At 45.6% G+C, this 18,051-nt stretch overlaps 1 protein-coding gene across 1 annotated transcript in view; it reads left to right on the top strand.

Annotated features, from left to right (window-relative positions):
• Nucleotides 1-53: 53 nt before the first annotated feature.
• The window catches only part of LOC6587492, a 63,305-nt gene continuing 45,307 nt past the window's right edge, over nucleotides 54-18,051 (top strand). Inside the window, exon 1 of the mRNA XM_002013025.2 lies at nucleotides 54-67. The gene's annotated coding sequence lies outside the window, so the exon portion shown is untranslated. The remainder of the gene's footprint in view (nucleotides 68-18,051) is intronic.

The raw sequence follows: 18,051 nt of genomic DNA, 5'->3' as shown, positions 1-18,051 counted from the left end.
AACCACAGCAGCAGCAGCAGCAGCAGCAGCAGCAGCATCAGCAGTTACAAGCCACAGCAACAAAAGAGTGAGTTTTCGCACTTAAGTGCCAAAAAAAAGTAGAACAAAAGGCAGCCTCAAAGCGCAGAAAGAGGCAAAAGATATTAATGACACAATAACACACTGCGGTTTCATTTGTAGTGGTAAAAAGTATCTGTATCTGTGACTGTGTCTGTGTCTGTGTCTGTATTGCAGCAGAGAGGAGAGTGTGGGCGCAACAGTTCGTCGGGGTCAACAGTGGATCTGTCTGTCGCGTGGCAGAATAATTTATCACAATTGTCATCGAGTGAAAGTGCAGCAGCAGCATCCACCAGATACAAATTGTTTATGCAGACATTCTCCCCCTCCGCCCACTTTCCACATACAAATAGTATGTACGGGTCAGTGCATTAGAACAATTGGAACGACTCGTTGTGGCTTTAGAGCGAAAAGTTTTCCTTGTTTTCTGGTTTCTGTTTTGTTGATAAAGGAAAAGCATAAATTAAAGTTACCAACTTGTTGTCCCAGACCAGAGGAGAGGATGAGGCCTTCAAGGTTCTTCTGCCTTTTGGATTAGCACAAGAAACTCATAGACGGGTGGGTGGGGGTCAGTGGGGTGTCAGTGGATATGGTAGCTTACAGCTTCTTCCGTTTGCAACTTGCTTACACAACTTATGATGCCAGAGACTTGTTTGTCTTTTAAAATTTCAAGGAAATATTTTCGAACATGAGGATAGTTGTATCTGGGATCCAAAGGAACATTGGACACTCTTTACAGCTTTTAAATTGAATACTGATCTCGTCTAAGTCGGGCTAAGGCTCTACACTCCCATGCTCTTGCTGAGGCTTAAAACAATCATCTATCTCGGCAAAACCTTTTCTGAGTCCAATCCCTCTGGTTCAAAGAAATTTTCATCCTATCCTCCCTTTGCCAGCCAAGAGGTAACCTTGGCCACAATCCGGACAAATCTTTGGATAAATTTCTGTAAGCGCCTCTCGGCGTCGTATGCTTCATGGCCCAAAAAAAGTGTATAGAAAATAAACCGCAAAAAAAAGAAAAAAAAAATCGCACAAAAAAAGCTGGTATGCGTGTAGTAGAACGGGTACATATGGCACACATAAAAACCAAATCACAAAATCCAGTGCACCGGCCTGTTCTCTGTTTTCTGCTTCGCCCTGCTTTCCCCCCTGAGACCCAAAACGTTATAAACTCATATAAATGCGACTCGCCGCAGGATATTTGCAAAAGCTAGAGCCGTGAACCGGCCCCAGTTTTTGTATTACCCGATCCCATTCCCGGCCAGAGCTGTAGCTATAGGAAGAGTCAGAGAGCTATAGCGAGAGTCGGGACGGGACTGTGGAACGTATGGTCGTATCGTGCATATATGCTGGCATGTCCAGAGCGCAGTCTATTAAAGCGAATAGAAATCCAGCCAGCACCCGCACACAAGCAGAAAGGAATGGAAGGGAAAGCCAAGGAAAGCCAGGAGCACCACTCACTGGGTGGAAAATGCGAACAAAACAAGGAAAACCCGAAATGAAACAAAGCGAAACGAAACGAAGCGACATACAAACCATTTGCGTAAATAAAGTTGTGTGTGGAAAAACAGTAAGCAACAAAAAATGAAATTTAGTTAAATTCATAAAAAAAAATTCAATTCTGCGTGTATGACAGCGTCAGTGTGTTGTGTGCGAATTCATATAGATGTGTATGGAGAGGGACAGAGCGAGAGCGAGGACTAGTTTTGGCAGAACAATAAAACTTTCAATACATATTTTATTTGACTTTTCTGTTGCAATTTTATGCATAATAAATCCTCGACATCCAGACGCTGCAATATTTGTCCCAGAAAATGGGAAATATTTGTACTCGTACTCGTACTGTTCCTGTGTCCTGTGGAAAATCGAGCAGAGAGGAAAACAATCTGGGGAAAATACTCTCATGTGCGCGACTTATAAATAATGAAGAGATTTCATGCAAATACAGATTTTGGGATAAACGAGTTGGATCGCCTTAAGCGATATCCATTTGCAATTCTATTAAAACAGAATGAAATTAATCCCCGACCGCCCGTCCACTCCACACATTGATCCATTGCTTTTCTTGGCTGGAATAATTATGGCAATATGCTAATTGCCCTTCGCTTTCCCTTGTGTGGTATCCACGGCTATGTATTTTTTCGGAATAGATGAAAATCTATGCACATTTCCCAATTAACGAAAATTATAAAATGCCGTCGTGTTTGCCCCCCAGAACGTGGCTAAGCCGTGATATTAAAACGGTGGCCATTGAAGGCACGTAGAGAGTGCATTGCATCGAGGAGCCTCGAGCCCCAGGTGGATCTGGTGGCTGCATTCTCACGTACCATGCAAATTGTTGCAAATTATCGGCGTAAATTGCATTTGGCTTTAATGAGTAGAAAGCGTCTGAGGCAGGGCTGTCCTGGCTCCTAGCTCCTGGAACATCGTCCTCCCGTACGCCTTCCCGGACGCCTTCGCCACTCCACCAGTCCATCACCACTCCACTGAAACTCAAAGTTCAATTATGCTTCCGCATCGCCACCCCCATCCTAGGGTGTTGTCCCATTCCGACCCTGTCGCCATCGTCGTCGCTTTTTGCCACTGTTTGCATTTAATTTCACATTTCTGCTGCTGCTCCTACTCTGATTTATGTATTTTTCCTCAGCGAGCAGCTAGCAGCCGCCGCCTGTGGAGCGAAGCGACTTTACATATTTATTTTGTATCTATTTCCATGTGGAGGCGTCTCGTCTTCTCGTAGGCTTCGATTTGCGTGTTGTCACGTCGCGGCTTTTCAAGTTTCGTTGCCCTTGTCATGTGTGTGTATCTGTATGTGTGTCTGTGTGTCTGTGTGAGTGTGTAAGTGTGCCTGCAAGCATGCCTATGAGAATGTAACTGTGTGCAAATACTCTGCCTCAGATATTTGCGATTCTAATGCCTTTAAAGTGCTTCGCGTGATTTGCATACACATCGATGTAGATGAAGGCTTTCGCAGACTTACGTTGACCTTCCCTCTGGGTCCGAGAGTAGGGCTGGAGCTGGAGCTGAGGCTGGGCCATGTCTCAATTACAATTGCTTGACCTCTGTCCCTCTGGGAGATCGCTCAATCTCTCTCGAGTGGTCCGGCTTTGTGGGGCCTAAAATTTATTTTGATAATTAGATAATAATGTTATGTACCGCCTATCACATAATGCTAATTGTTTTTCCGAGCTAATTGCCGGCAATTGTTGCAGCCATGCGATGCCTCCAGACAGACGGTCCAGTCTCCAGCCATCCGTGAGTCCGTGGATGCCGCTCTGGCAGCAATAATTTATCAATTTGCGCTGTACGGAGGAGCTCTGTGTGTTGCGGGAGCAAATGAAGCGAGCATGGAAAAACGAGCTTATCTCATGTCAAACATACTTAAGCAGGGGGCAACACAGCCCAGAGACAGAGACTGATAGTGAGAGGGGATCCCTATGGCTAACATCGGGAACAATGCTCGTAAAATTTTATTGGCCTTTAATGCAATAGAAACACAAGCATAAAAATATCCAACTGAATGGGAAATATGTATCAACATGAGCATCCTATATGGAGAGCAAGAAAGACAATTGGCCATGGTCGAATGCGATTTTTGCATTAAGCACTGGCTCTAACGATTGCGATTGCATTTACCAGGCAACAATTGCCAAACCAACCAAACGTGTGGTGTGGGTGGGGGTGTGTGTATGTGGGCTCCACGATATTTCCACGATATCTGGCAGGAGCTTCGATTAATGTCGGCGTCGCTTAATTGGCTTTCTGTGTTGCGATTTCACCTGGATTGCTGTTGTCGCTGCTGGGTGCGCTCCTTCTGGCACTCCTCCGGCACTCCTCCGGCACTCCTCTGGCAGTGCGATGCGGAACGGATGCTCCGCTCAAGGATGGAGCAAAAAGCACACCAAGAGCATTTGCATTTAGATTGAATTCGGCTGGCGTTTGCCTTTTTTTTCGGCAGTCTCTCTCCCTCTCTCACTTTGAGTGATGCAAGCTGAGGAAATCAAAATCTCACACACACACACACACACACACACACGCAAAGGCAGAGACACACAAACAAGCGCACACAGATACGAGTAGACAGCTGGAACAATGGCGAATCCGCCATCGATGAGGAGTGGGATAAAATGAAGGCAAAAAAATAAAACCGCAGCCATCGCAGAATTGTAGCCCCCCACCCTCCCAGGCCCCCGCTCAATTCAACAGAACGTGGATTTTTGTGCCAAATCTTAATTAAATGCATAATTCGTATTTATTATTCAAATGTTTTTGATTTATGCAAAGCGCGTCCTCGTGCTCGTCGTCGATGCTTTCTGTCGTTCATAAATATTAATTAGAATATTTTTTACCCCAAATGTGAAGAGGATATTTGGTATGCCATAGATTTGAAATTAAACAACTATTATTTTCAGCAACTAGTGCGGGAAAGTGTGGTCATAGTTGGAGTGGAGCATCCGATCTCCTGCCATATACACTCACACGAATATCTCTGCGATTTGGCCTGCAGTTGAAAAGTGCTTGTATCCCTTTTGAATAAATTAATGTCAAAAGTTCTTTGGCTTTTGATTTTGATTGATGATTGTGTGCGCCTGTATGAGCAGCGGAACCTTAAAGCTTCTTCCACTTCCATCGAAACAATGGGAGAGCAAAGCAAAGGCCAAAGCCAAAGCCAAAGTCAACCACTTGCTCCACCCACACAGCCAGCCCCACTTGGAGAGCTTCTGGCACACAGCCTTGCCTCGCCGTGCCTCGCCTTGCCTCGCATGGGAGTGAAGTGGCTGCTCTGCTGCCTCCTTGCTTTGGTAAGCTGAAGATGCAGCTGAAGCCCGAGAGCGTGTGTGCATAGAAATTACGCATAAATAACCAGCCATGAGAATGCCTTGCTTCCGCCCATGGTCCATGCCATACCCCATACACCATACACCAAACACCATACCCCTTCCCCGTGGCTGTCTGTTGCAGCTTTTGAAAGCGGTTGCATCATCATCCTTGTCATCATCCTCACTGCTGCACCGTTGACAACGCCAATCCGCAGTCAATGACAGCCGGCCCTGGCTGTTGGGCTCTTGGCCTCCTGGTTGCTGCCTTGTTGACATGGCTCTGGCTCTGGCTCCGGCTCTGGCTCTGGCGCTCGGTCTGGCTCTGGTCTATGCCACACGCACGTGCGTGGCAATATGATGGAGGGGGGCAGCGGGAGCCTTTGTCCCAACCACAGACGCATCAATCAGCTGTGCTCCTTAGCTGCCTTCGATGATATAAAATCATGCGAGAGGAAAGCCCCGGCAAACGTTCCCGTTGCCTTTGCCATTGCCCTAGCCTTTGTTTTCTGCAACTCCTGGCCTGGGCGTGGCCGTGTAATCAATTACGTGGCTTCATTAATCATGCAAATACCAAAGGCAGATAAAGTGGGAAGAGCAGTGAGAACTGAAACAACAGCCGCATTCCCATTATTGATTTTGTCAAGCGTGCTTTTCCTGCTTATCAGCTTGAGATGACGTCAAAGTCTGTTGTCCTGCTCCTGCTTCTGCTCCTGCTACGCTCTGTTCTGCTTAAAATTAATAAATTTTTCCAACCGACGAAGCCACAAAAGAGGCAAAGACACGACTGTCAGTCAGACAGACGCTGAGTGAGTGAGTGAGTCAGTTAAGGAGGTAGTGGGTCGGTATGTCTTATCGGGAGACATCCATTGTGGCTGGCTGGCTGGCTGCCTGGCTTGCTTCCCTGTTGTCGAGCATATTTGCATAATTTACCCAGAAACGGCGTCGTTTTGACAGGCAATGACGCCTCGCCTTCTCTATGTGGCATATTCAAGGTTAATTTGTTTCGCCAAACAAACTTTCGACTGCTTCCAAAAGTATGCTAATATTTTTCTCTCTCACTTCGACAACATTTTGAGGCCTTCATAATGAAGTTTCATACCCCTATGCAGATACGCATTAAGCGCACTCACAGATACTCTAAGCATGTGTGCGTGTGTGTGTGTCTGCCACATCCACACATATGTAAACTTCCATTTGGATTGCGGTTCGTCTCGCTGGGGACACCATATCCAGGGACCAGAAACCAGAACCATGGACCAGAAAGATGTGGGATCAGGCGGGGCTGGGCTGCATTAAAAATGAAAGCCTTTGGAATTCGCTTGTTAAATAAAATTTTATGTAAATGATTGAATGAATTGAATGGAGGAGCGTGTGGGAAGAGGAGGGCCCTGCTCTGAATGCTCTGTCGTTAAAATGCTTTTCAGAGCTGGAGCTCTTTTCTGGCCAAAAGCCTGTTGTTGTAATTGATTTTATTTTGCTTTCAATTGCTCTGCCCGAACACTCCCACACACTCCTTTGAAAAGCCGTTTATCGTGGCCGTGTGGCTGTGTAAATCCATACCTCGATGCACATTGTATGACGGCTCTGCTGCCTTTAAATGTATTACTTTTGGCAGCAATCCCTTAACCGATTCTGTTCTCTTTTTTCGTTAGAGACTTCCCCAAAACTTTCTACTGCCGCCAGCTTAAAAGCCTCCAAGTCCTGCGGCTAGTTTTACAGTCCTTTGCCGTGTCCTGTTTCCTGTTGCGCATGCTTTCTTTTCCGTTTTTTTTTTTTTTTTGGCTCTTTCGCGGATTATCTGAATGGCGGCGTCTCTGTCTCCTGCTGAGTCCTGTTTATGCGACTTAAAAATGCAAATTTACGTTGACATTTAGCGGCACAGGAAGAAGGTAAAGCACTACCACACTTAGGTATGCTATGGCATGAGGAGACAGACATGGGCATGGGCGGGTTAGTTAAGTGGACGACCTAACGCTAATTACGTGCAGCCCTCCAAGTGCTCGCTGAACCCCCTTCTTATCTGCTGCCGGGCCACAATACGGCTGTACGGCTGTACGGCTGTATTCGCCGTGCCGTTGAGTGCTGGGTTTTACGACTCGCTAATCTCCAGATACTAAATTCCCAATGATGTGAGAGGCAGTACCAAAGTCGAGTTGGAGACACGACAGTTGTCAGAAATATGCCCATACATATATCCGTAATATACGTAGCGTACAGCACATAATATATTATAATACCGCGTTTGCATGTTGACTGTACTCTTCTTGTGGCTAATGCGATTTCTGTAAATTGACAGCTACGTGACAGTCCTTACGACTTTAATGACAAGAACAACATGCGTCTGACGGCAACGGCTACATCGATGACAAGCGGGCAATATTTTATGGGCTGGCTGGGAGAAAGGGGGCTGGGCTTGCTTGCCACTCCAGACTGCTTCCCACAGAGATCAGCAGAGGCTCAGCTCTGGGGCACAATGTTGGGGTCTGGGGTCTGGGGTGTGGGGTGTGGGGTGTGGGGTGTGTGGTGTGTGGTGTGGGAGCCACAACATGTGCGACTCACATGCAATTTTTGGGTTGTTTCAGACAATCAGCATTGACATTTGACATTTGTGAGCTGCTGGCGCTTGACAGAGTGAAAAGCCGAAGCAAATTGAGGATGCTGCAGCCTCTTCTCAGACGATTGCAAGTGATTGCAAGGGAAAGGAAAAGAAAAAAATGATAAATTGAAAACTCATAAATTAAGTCAAATTATGAAAGCAGAAGAAAGCTGTCCAGATCCAGTCCAAGCCCGCATCCTCGCTCCCTTCTTGGCATCGCCAGTTGCCTGCCCTTCGCTGATGATGACGACGTTGTCTGTGGCGTGGCGGGCAGTCGGTGCGGTGTCAGCTTCGAGCTCGTTGCTCATTTTGTCAGTTGAGTGGAAATATTCTTGACATTTATTAACATTTTCCCTCTAGAGCCGGCAATTAAATATGCCCAGAATGTAACCATTTTTAATGATATTTATTAAAGTAGGTGGTAGCTTTCCAGCCAAACATAAATCATTCTCCTTTCCATATCTCTGTGGTTTCGCAGACGTATCTACGTTCGGGATGTGCGCTTTAAAGAGCATTTAAAAGCAACCTGAATCCGGCTGCTGACCAAAGACTGCCATAACTCAATGTCAATTTGAGAAACGGCAAAAGAACAAGGGCGGGGCAGGGCAGGGAAGGGCAGGGTACGACAGGAATGGGGTCTGTGGTCGAGGAAACGCAAGGCAGAAGCCGATTGAACGGGAGAGAAGATGAAGTTAAAGTTGCGCCCGTCAGTTGCCAGTGCTTTCCCCTTGACCAGAATGGAATCAAAATATATATATTCGGTATTTAAAATGACGAGTCTCCAGACTCCAATACCCGAGTGTGCTCCAGATACAGCTACAAATACAATACACATGTAGCCGCATCTTGTGGATTTGGGACTCTGGGCATTCTGTTTAGCACGTTGCGACGAGATGATGATGCCGACGACGTGGTGTGTTTTATTTTCGGTAAATGGAAATGGAAATTCTATTATGTAAAACATTCACACAGATGCCTCTCTCTCTCTGCCGGTCCCTACTGTGCTGTATCCAGCAGATACATTCTGGTCTCCGCTTTGCTCTGCTCTGCGGCTGATGCTAATTTTGATTTATTTAAATATTGTTTCATTTCCTTGAACTGATTTGCTCGAATCTGGTTTTTTATTTGGTTTTATTTTTAAAGTGTTTGCATTCTGTCCCGTCCGATAGTCTGATGGTCTGATGGTCAGTCTCTGTTTGTTTCTCTCTATGGTTTGATTTTAATGTGTTTGCCTGCACTTGAAAGCCTATGCAAATAAATATTTTACTTCGGGCGGCTGACAATGCTTGTACTGTTGCTGCTGAGGTTGTTTTCTCTTCAAAGGCGACAGAAGAATTCCAGCAACCTTGGGGAATAGCTGCAGAAGTCTCTTTGCGAGCATATTCCATTTGTAAATTCTGGATAAATGCCTTGCCTTTTTGCTTTTCCTTTTCCTTTTGGGGCTCCCTCGCCGCAGCAACATTTGTCTGGATTTCCATTTCATGTCGCCCCAGAGGTCTAAATTTATACCAGACGACGTGTCGATTTATGGGGCCGGTGATGCAGTGTCAATTTGAGGACTGCAGATGGATCGACTGAACGTTTCACAATTCTCTTATATGTATGCTAAATAAATTACTATTCTAATGGATTTTTAGAAATTAATTAAAAGAGTAAAACAGGCTGCAGGGCGGGCGATGCTGACAAATGAATAAATGAAAATTTAAGTGCGCCAAAATGTATGGAATAATCATTGTTAATGCACCACGCGCCATCTGATGCATTGTATGCCACAACAACGTGCAACATTGCCACAATAGCCATCAACAGCAGCAGCAGCGGCAACATCAGCTCATCCGTGGCTCAGCCACAATTTTAAATGCGCTTTTTGAGCAAATGTTGTAATTAATTGAAAACTGTTTAAAAAATGCGAGCCATATGGAATTTGTGTGTTGTGTTGTGTTGTGTTGAGCTGTGTTTTTTTATGCCTCTGCATAAATTGAACGTTTCATTATGCGGTGGTGTTGTATGGCAGTCCTCCTACACCCAGAGAAAAGTGTTGTGCTGAAAAGAAACATATCCATATTTGAACTAACTATGTTAGTTGTTTTTTGCTGACAAATGAAGAGGAATTAAATGGAATTCACTTTGATTTAAAAACATATTTATTATTAAATTTAAATTTGAAATATATTTATCCTAAATATGAAAAATATCTTAATCGATTCGAAACTCGGTTCAAGAATATTGCTATACATTTTTAAATCTAAGTGCCCCCATTCGGTTCTCAGAGATTTTTTTGTGTGCTGGAGTTGAAATTTAATGTAAATTTATTTTTAAATTTAAATTAAATCTAAGTGCCACTATTCGATTATTGGGGCTTTTTTCTCCAAGTGTGTTTGTTTGTGTGTTGGGGTTATTATGCAAATTATTTATTGTGTGAATGAAATGTAAATTTTTAATTGATTTAAAAAAATCGTGCTTGGAGCCATGGGGGGCTCTGCCTCTCGTTCTTACTTTATAGTAAAACTCGGTCACATGTCGAGACACGCGATTTTTGCCATTTGTCGAGAGTTGGGAGGTCCTGCCCGTGGCCTTTTGGGGCAGGACTGGGTGGCAGTAACCGTAACTCTAACTGTAACTGCATCCAAACTGTTGACATTCACGCACAAATTGGATTTACTAACGAGTTGGGGCCGCTCTCCTGGAGAGCCCGGGGGAGACGCTACTCACTGACGGTTGCCTGCTGTTTGTCACTTTTGGCACTTTTGTTATCGCATCCCCCTGCCGCCGCCCTTGCCGCTCTTCTTGGTTGTCAAACACAAAAAAGGCCACAAAAAAGCGAAGGGAAAACGCGAAGCTTTCGCGCCTGTTATTTATGGCTTCGATTATCCCCGCACACAATGGCCAACAAAGAGGAGCCGGAAAAGTGTTTGCCCAAAGAAAAGGCACAAGCAAACGGCTTGGCAACGACGAGTCGGCTCGTCGGCTCGTTGGCAATAAAACAAAACGCACACGCGTCCCATTCGGGGCTGCGAGCGGGTGCGTGTGGGCATGGTCGCTCTTCGGTTATTTTGGGGCGGTGCGTCCCAAATTTCGGGGGTCAAAGGCAAAGCATCGAAATCACAGAAGCAGCACAAGGACATGCCGCTAGGCAGCCAAAGCCGACCCAACCAACCAAAGAGGCTTTACGTATTTTCAATAGTTGCCATTGTGAACACACATACATGCAACACACACGCACACAAATGCCCGACCACCAAACCAGAGAGAATACTGCAGTTGTCTACAGCCTCGACAATGGGATACCCGGTATTTAGTTTCTAAAATCAGAAAGTGGTAAAAGTGGAACGATGGAAAGCCAGAGGTTCTGGGAATCCTGGATAGAAGTGGTAATATATAGTGAAGAAAATACTAAATAGCAGAGTTCGGATCATATCCTAATATTTGCGAATTGTGGATAGGATATAGTGTATTCTCTATTGGTTTTTCTATAGCTCTTGGCGTCTCTGAGTCGTATGTTATATTCCCTCTGGCTATTGCACATACTCGTACATACATTTGCATGAATACAATATACCCTTGTTTTCAATGACTAGCGGGCATAACAATCAGAGTGAGGGGGAAAGCAACTGGGAAACACACACACATACACAGACACATGTGACACACAGGACAGGGAAAAACTGTGTATCCTGATTTCAACGTTTGAATTATGATTTTCACAAGTCCTCGAAGTTTTAGTTTGATTTTTGCCTCGATTTCGTCGCTTTTGTGATTGTCGTGTCGCCTGGTTTCGGGCATGGGTGTGGGTGGTCTCATGGGCATGGATCTCGGTCCCAGACTCGCTATTTTCGGGTCTATCCGAGAAAATTTATACGAGTATGGTTCGCCCCACTAATGCGGGCACTTAAACTACACAAACAAAATGGCTTCGCTGGCGCTGTCACTGTGTCCTTTCTCTCTCTCTCTCGCTCTCTGGAGACTTTTGACCCAGGCCATGTGAAAATGAATGAAATCGTATCGAATGGAAATCAAAGGTCACTTTTGGGATCAATTCAAAAGGAATTGCCGCATTCAAATCGCTGTGAGGCACTTGTGAAAACATCGAGAGGAAGAGGAAGAGGCAGAGAGAGAACAAGGGTGGTAGATGCTAGGAGCCACATCTGTACATATGTACATACTCGCATGTAGACGCAGAGGATGCGGAGGATGTGGCTGCCATAGATATTCAAACTAAATGGCGTCATCTATAACATGAGGGCACATGTGTGTGTGTGTTGTGCGGGTGACTTGTCTCTGCTGACTGTCGATAGGAAATGAATTTTAATGATTGCCCGACCAAAACTTTGGCCGTGGCGGATCGGATGGCTTGTTTGTCCCGGCCACGAGCACGGCGGCTGGATTGCTTGTTGTTCTGTTCGAGGCAACCGAAAACTTTGCACATTAAACTGTTTATTTTAAGTAGCCGATAACTGAGAGGCAGCCGCATATTATCTGGCTTCAACTTTGGCCCACGGATGAGTCGCACAGAGCCGCCCATATGCCTGACACTCGCCCCTGCCTATTGCGGGAGGAGTAGGCAAGCAGGCAGGCAGGCAGGCAGGCGCTCGAGTGTTGTGCAAAATGCCAACAATTTTCCATGAAGCGGCACGTGCTACGCCTCAGCCATTTCACTTCTCAGCTGTTGGCAATCTGTCAAGAATCCGCGAATCCGTTCGCCCCTTTTTGCGCTCTATTTTCGGCCTGGCTAATTAAAAATCTGCACTTTCGACTCTAGAAAAACTAGAATGCCCAATGCAGAATGCAGAATGCAAAAGGCTGAATGCAGTTAGCCAAATGCAAATGCATTTGTGTCATTTCGTATTTATGACTATTAATTAAATAGCCGAGTGCATTTGCTCCTTGGACATTCTCGTATATATTCGACAGCCGAAGATGCTCCCCTGCTAATTAGGGAGAAGCGTTCGTTCCCCCTGCTAGGATCTGTAATTGGTTTTGGCTTTTCCGAGAAGAAGGGCGCCCCTGTACCCTTTCTGCTCCCTGCTCCCAATTTACTTTTAATTTGATTTCACAGCGCTTGGCGCTTTGTATATTTTTCTAATTAATACGAAAACAAGTTGCAAGTTGTTTTGTTGGCCAGCAGCCAGGTATTCGCATGACCCAGCTCAGTGACCACACCTCGGATTCCCAGTGGTACTATAAGTGGATTAGCACAGCTCTCACTTTCACTTTCACTCTCGCTTTCTCCTCTGCCTCTATACAACTGTTTTTATATATGTATACACCATACACCATACGTCGTGTGCTTTAAGAAGGCATAATTAATTAGTTATGGGAGATGGGTTAGAGATAGTTGCTGTGCTTTTTGTCGGCGACTCTATCGCCCCGACCCGACCCGATAAGAGAATAAATAATGAAAGATAAACACAGAGTCAACATAAACAGGCCAAAGGGACATCATCTCGCTACAGATTGGGGAGGGGGATGATGGGAACGTCATGTGTTTGAATGAAATAAGCCTCGTCACGCCTCCTATTTCGGCCTGGCTGCCAGGACACCGCTCTTTTGTTCAGGCAGGTGACCAGCTAAAATCTTAAAGCCCCCTCCCTCCTCGTACTTTGTATCCTTTCTGCCTTTTCTTTGCTTGCGGGAAATTTAATTATTGGCAATTGCAAGTCGGGCGCTTAGTTTTAAGGCCCCTGTTTCCCGGGTGGGGGAAGTCTTGATAAATTAGATATTTAATTCAGAGAATTCAGGAATATAAAAATGGCAGCCAGCGCTCGCCCAAAAGAGAGGGGGCGTTAAATAATTGTTTCTGACAAAGAAAAAAAATAAAAATTCAACCACGAAAAGGGTTCGTCGACCAAAAAAACAAGAAAAAAAGATCCAACAAAACTTTGGGCCACATTTAGCACGTTGTTGTTGCTGTTGCCGGGCGGAAAAAAGTTAAGAGCTGAAGATTATTAATTGAAGGATTAGAAGGCGTTCAAAGGGAAACGAGACGAAACGAAACGAAACGAATCGCTCTGCGGCTTACTGCCAAACTAACTTCAATTTAAATTCAAATTTTTTGGGCAGTGGCAGGGAAACAGAGGACATGGTGGGCGGGGCTGGACCGTTGACACGTGTAAATATTTTTAGAAAACTCAAATCGTTTAATTTAATTGCGGCAGCTGTTAATTTAAATTGGTAAAACTTTTGGCGCTGACAAATGCGTGGACATCAATATTAAGCAGAGTTCAGCCGGAACAACAGCCCCGGGCACAGAATTAAAGCCACCCGGCAAGAAACTGTATAAATAAGTAAAGCTTTTTCCACTTTGATTGACGGATGAGCGAGGATGTGATGGGAGAATTTCGCAGCTCAAGGGGCACACGGTCTGGTCTGGCCTAAATGAAAATCTGCGTCAGCTGCGTCACCTGTGAACCAGGCGCATGTTGTCAAATTTCAGGTAAATTTGGTGGCAACCACAGACAGGGCCACAACGCCACGCCCGGCAAAAACAACGTCAAGAAGCCGCCACCACCGGCGCTGCCGCCACGCTGTCGTGCCCGCCCATTTGTTTTATTTAAATAAAGCTGTCAGGGCATTGGACAGGATGAGGAAGGAGCTTTTTGTGGTGGCGGTGCCTCCTCTGTGACTGACAGCACCGGAGTGTAGGGCATGGATAGAGATACTGGAACAGGGAGAGCGTTTGTGTCCACCCTTTCCCCAAGGGCCATGTGCGTGCCCCAAATTGGTCAAATGGAGTAGTTTTTTATGTAATTTTTGCTTTGTGAATTTCGGATTTCGCAGTAGAGCTGCTGCCGGAGGATCCAGTCCAGTCCAGCATCCATTTTCCATCGCTTTATGAATATTGAAGTTAAAACTTTAACTTTTTGTATCTTTAAGCAGCACACTCCATCTCTGTCTCTCTGCCTCTTAGCTTCTCAGTTTCAGTGAAATCAAAGCCAGTAATCTTTCAGCAGAAATGAAAAATGGAAGCGCACACATTGTCATACATTGCGACTGGGATACATAGGGAGAAGCACATAAGCGCTGTGCATATAGCACGAGGGCATATAGAGTTTTGCTCCTTTGTTTGGCTTGGCGGCCTGCCCAAACATGAGTCAAACATCCGCCCTGGAGGAGTCGAGTGCGTGCGGATCTATAGGGAGAAACTGAAACGCATGTATACAAAAATTGCAAACAAATAAGAGAGAAAAACTTCAATCAATGCAAAGGACAACGACGCATTGAGGCCAAAAGGTCACCGTCCGGACGGCCAATATTTATTTAAATAAGAGTCAAGTGTAAAACAACGTGTACTGTGTGCAAAAAAAAAATCATTTGAATGAAAAAAGACATTCAAAGTGTACTCAGTCAGACCCATGGCCCCCCTGGTGATTGGACTAAAGCATTTTTGCATACGCGCTTTGGGCATTAATTTTTAATTTTCATTACAAAGGCCTTCGGCCACACAAGGGCCCCCTGCCTGCAATACTATTGTCTTGCTGTCCTGCTCCTTGATGTCGTGGTAATGCCAATTATCTTGCGAAAAATAACAAAGCCCTCGACTGGGCTAAATAAATTAGAACAATTATATTGAATTGTCTGATTGATTTGGCTTCCCTGCACACGAGACGATTTCCGTTTTTGCCGGCCTAATTGGCATTTTCTCTGGCCGCTTTCTGCTCTCTGTTTGCTGCCTGGGGGCTGCTGCTGGGGGCGATGTTCTGCATTAATTTATGTTTTTTCATAAGATGCCGGCTGCTGATGTAATAAACGCATAAAGGATATTAATGAGCTGCTGTTTGCTTATCCTGTTCGCACTCTCCACCGCTCCCACGCCCCTTTTCATTCGATTTGCTTTTATTTCAGCTGAAAAGGCAACTAATTGCTTACTTACACACACACACACGCACACACGCATACACATATGCATGAAGAGGAGAAAAGAGAACAAAACTTATTGCTCATGCTGCCAGGGCACTGTTCTCGCATATTTCACAAATTGCGCATACGACATGTTAAACGTCTCTCACGCCACGCACATGCACATACACGCTCGAAGTCAGGCCGAAGAAGTCGCCCAAGAGCGCATTATCAGGCCATAGATGGCAGGCAGGTTGCTGTTGTTGTTACACTACTCATGGACTCCATTGTAGAGGATATCATGATTCTGCTGGGCGACTTCAAGCGCGGAGAGAGAAAGAAGAATGCAAGTCGATAGACTCTAATTACGCTAAGGATCAGTACCGCTAGGTCTAAAGATAATTATAAAAGTAATCACTGGATAATTCAGTTTCATTTTATAGACTTATAGTGCTCTCCGTCGAATCTTTATAGCCAAAGCCCCATATCGTAGCTATCGATCTGAAAGAGCATCTAATGCTTCGTCCTGGAAACCACTATTTCCTTCATGCTGTTGATGTTGTCTCTGCTTCTGGTCTCGCACTCTAGTTGCCTGCATGCCTCTGTCATAATTCAACTTTTATTTACACACACACACACACAGAAGTACACAAACACGGGGACACGCACACAATGAAAGTGAAATCTTCCTTTGAGTGGCGCTAAAAGTATGCCGCGTGGTGTAATAACACGCGTCGACGACGGAGAGGAGCTTGAAGGCGGAGAAGACACGGGACAGAAGAGAGAGCCTTCTGTTGATGCCGCTGCTGCTGCTGCCACTGCCGCTTCTGTGACAGTGACAGCAGCGGTGCTTATGCTTGTCAGACGCATGCTTATGATATATCACACGGACACACACACACACACTCGCAGGGGGAGAGAGAGAGAAAGGGATTGTTGTCGCGCCCTGCTTAAAGCCCTGAAATCGCAGCAGTCCTCCGCAGCATCCACAGCATCGTATCCTCCCCCCTGTCGCCTGATAAGAGGCTGTCTGTTAAATTCGCACTACGTCTATCTGTCGCCTGCATGCGCTGCGCTGACTGACTGCAGCTGAATTTATATACCATATTATATATATTATTTATATTTTATTTTGAAATTTATGCCGGCTGCCAGCAGCCCCGCTTCGCCGCTCCTTATCCGGAGAGTTATGCGTCTTTGACTTTATTGAGCATGCGAATTGCACAATGCATGAGGCAGGGGCCATAAGCCGTGGCCATGGAATTCCCATCCCATCCCATTCCCGTTCCCTTTCTCACACACACTCAAGCCCAGCATCAGTCCCAGTCGCATTCCCCGTTCCATTACCATATGGGAATGTTCTTTGGGTTTTTATGCGGCGTTAAATCTTGAGGAAATTGTGTCACATTATGATGAACATTTATGGCAAAGTTGAGCATTTGCCCATAAATTTGTGAGCCTTGATGATGCCCCATCCCGAGTGGGTGTATGGATGGATGGATAGATGGATGGATGGATGGGTGCGGATGTGGGCCCTGGCATAACGATGATGGAGTAGCTGTAGTAATTTGACAAGGCTCAAATCTTCAGGGACGCTCTTGTCTAGGCCAGGTAGGCCAAATATGTGGGCCGCAAATGTTGTAGCCGCCCATTTAGGGAACACCAAACACCTGACCGTGACCGAAGAAACCAATCAATAGGCAAATAAGCAAATAAACAGCCCAACAGCCGCCCGCAGCCAGTTACCAAAATAGGTTACAGATCAGCGCCCGGACCCGACCGAACCTAATTCGATTGGGCCAAACTGTTTTATTTTCGGCACAATATTCCTAATAAATTGGGCAACTAATTCCTTGTTTGCCAAGACTCCTTACTGTCTTACAGGAGCTTAAAGCAGAGCTCCTCTAGGCCCAGGGCGCACGTCAATAGTTGTCAATAGTTACATCATACTTTGCGCACACCAGCAACAACGCCATGGCCAATGGAACTAACTTTTCTCTTCTCCTGAACTGGCCTTCTTGTGTTGCTCTTTGACTGCGCCGTTCTGTGGCACCGACAAACTTTTTTAATTAGCAAATCTTCCACTTGGTGTCATTAAAGTTCAGGTCCGATGCCGGGCAGGGGCAGGGGCTCCCTACACAACACAATACGAGCGCAGTTTGTATCTGCTGCAATCACTACCGAGAACACACTCTTCTCTCCTCTGGCCATCTTCAGGTTAATTAATCAGCAATAAAATATGCTAACCGAATGACATAAGAAGAGAAGCAGTAGTAGCAGGAGCAGCAGCAGGAGCCAGCTACCGCTACCCCTTGGAGCCGACAGATGTACCTTTCGTGTGTATGTTGCTTGTCTGAAATTTACTAATGAGCAAAGTTTGACTGGCAATAGCCCTACCAAATGCGTACCGCCCACCCATCTCCCATCTTGTTAGTTTATGTGCAGGGCAGAGCCAGGGGACGGAGGATGGTGAATGTCTGTAGGAAAAATGATATATATGAAGAACGGGACAACACAGCCAAGGGCTGAGGTGAAAGATGCGGCCGAGGGCCGCCCTCTGAGGCGTGTCGGCAACAGAAACATCAGGAAGACAACAGACAACAGCGAGCACACACTCCCTTTCCATGCACTTCCAAAGTTATTATCTTTTAATCAAAAAGCATCAAACAGGGCTGTTGAAAGTTCATAAAAATTTATGAACTTTTTTTGCGTGAGTTATATTTTATTTATGTACGAGTATCC

Source organism: Drosophila persimilis, unplaced genomic scaffold (assembly GCF_003286085.1).
Source record: "Drosophila persimilis strain 14011-0111.01,24,50 unplaced genomic scaffold, DperRS2 tig00000000-arrow-pilon, whole genome shotgun sequence".
NCBI lineage: Eukaryota > Metazoa > Arthropoda > Insecta > Diptera > Drosophilidae > Drosophila > Drosophila persimilis.
The sequence above is the reverse complement of the archived record's forward strand: the minus strand, read 5'-3'. Positions and strand labels throughout refer to the sequence as shown.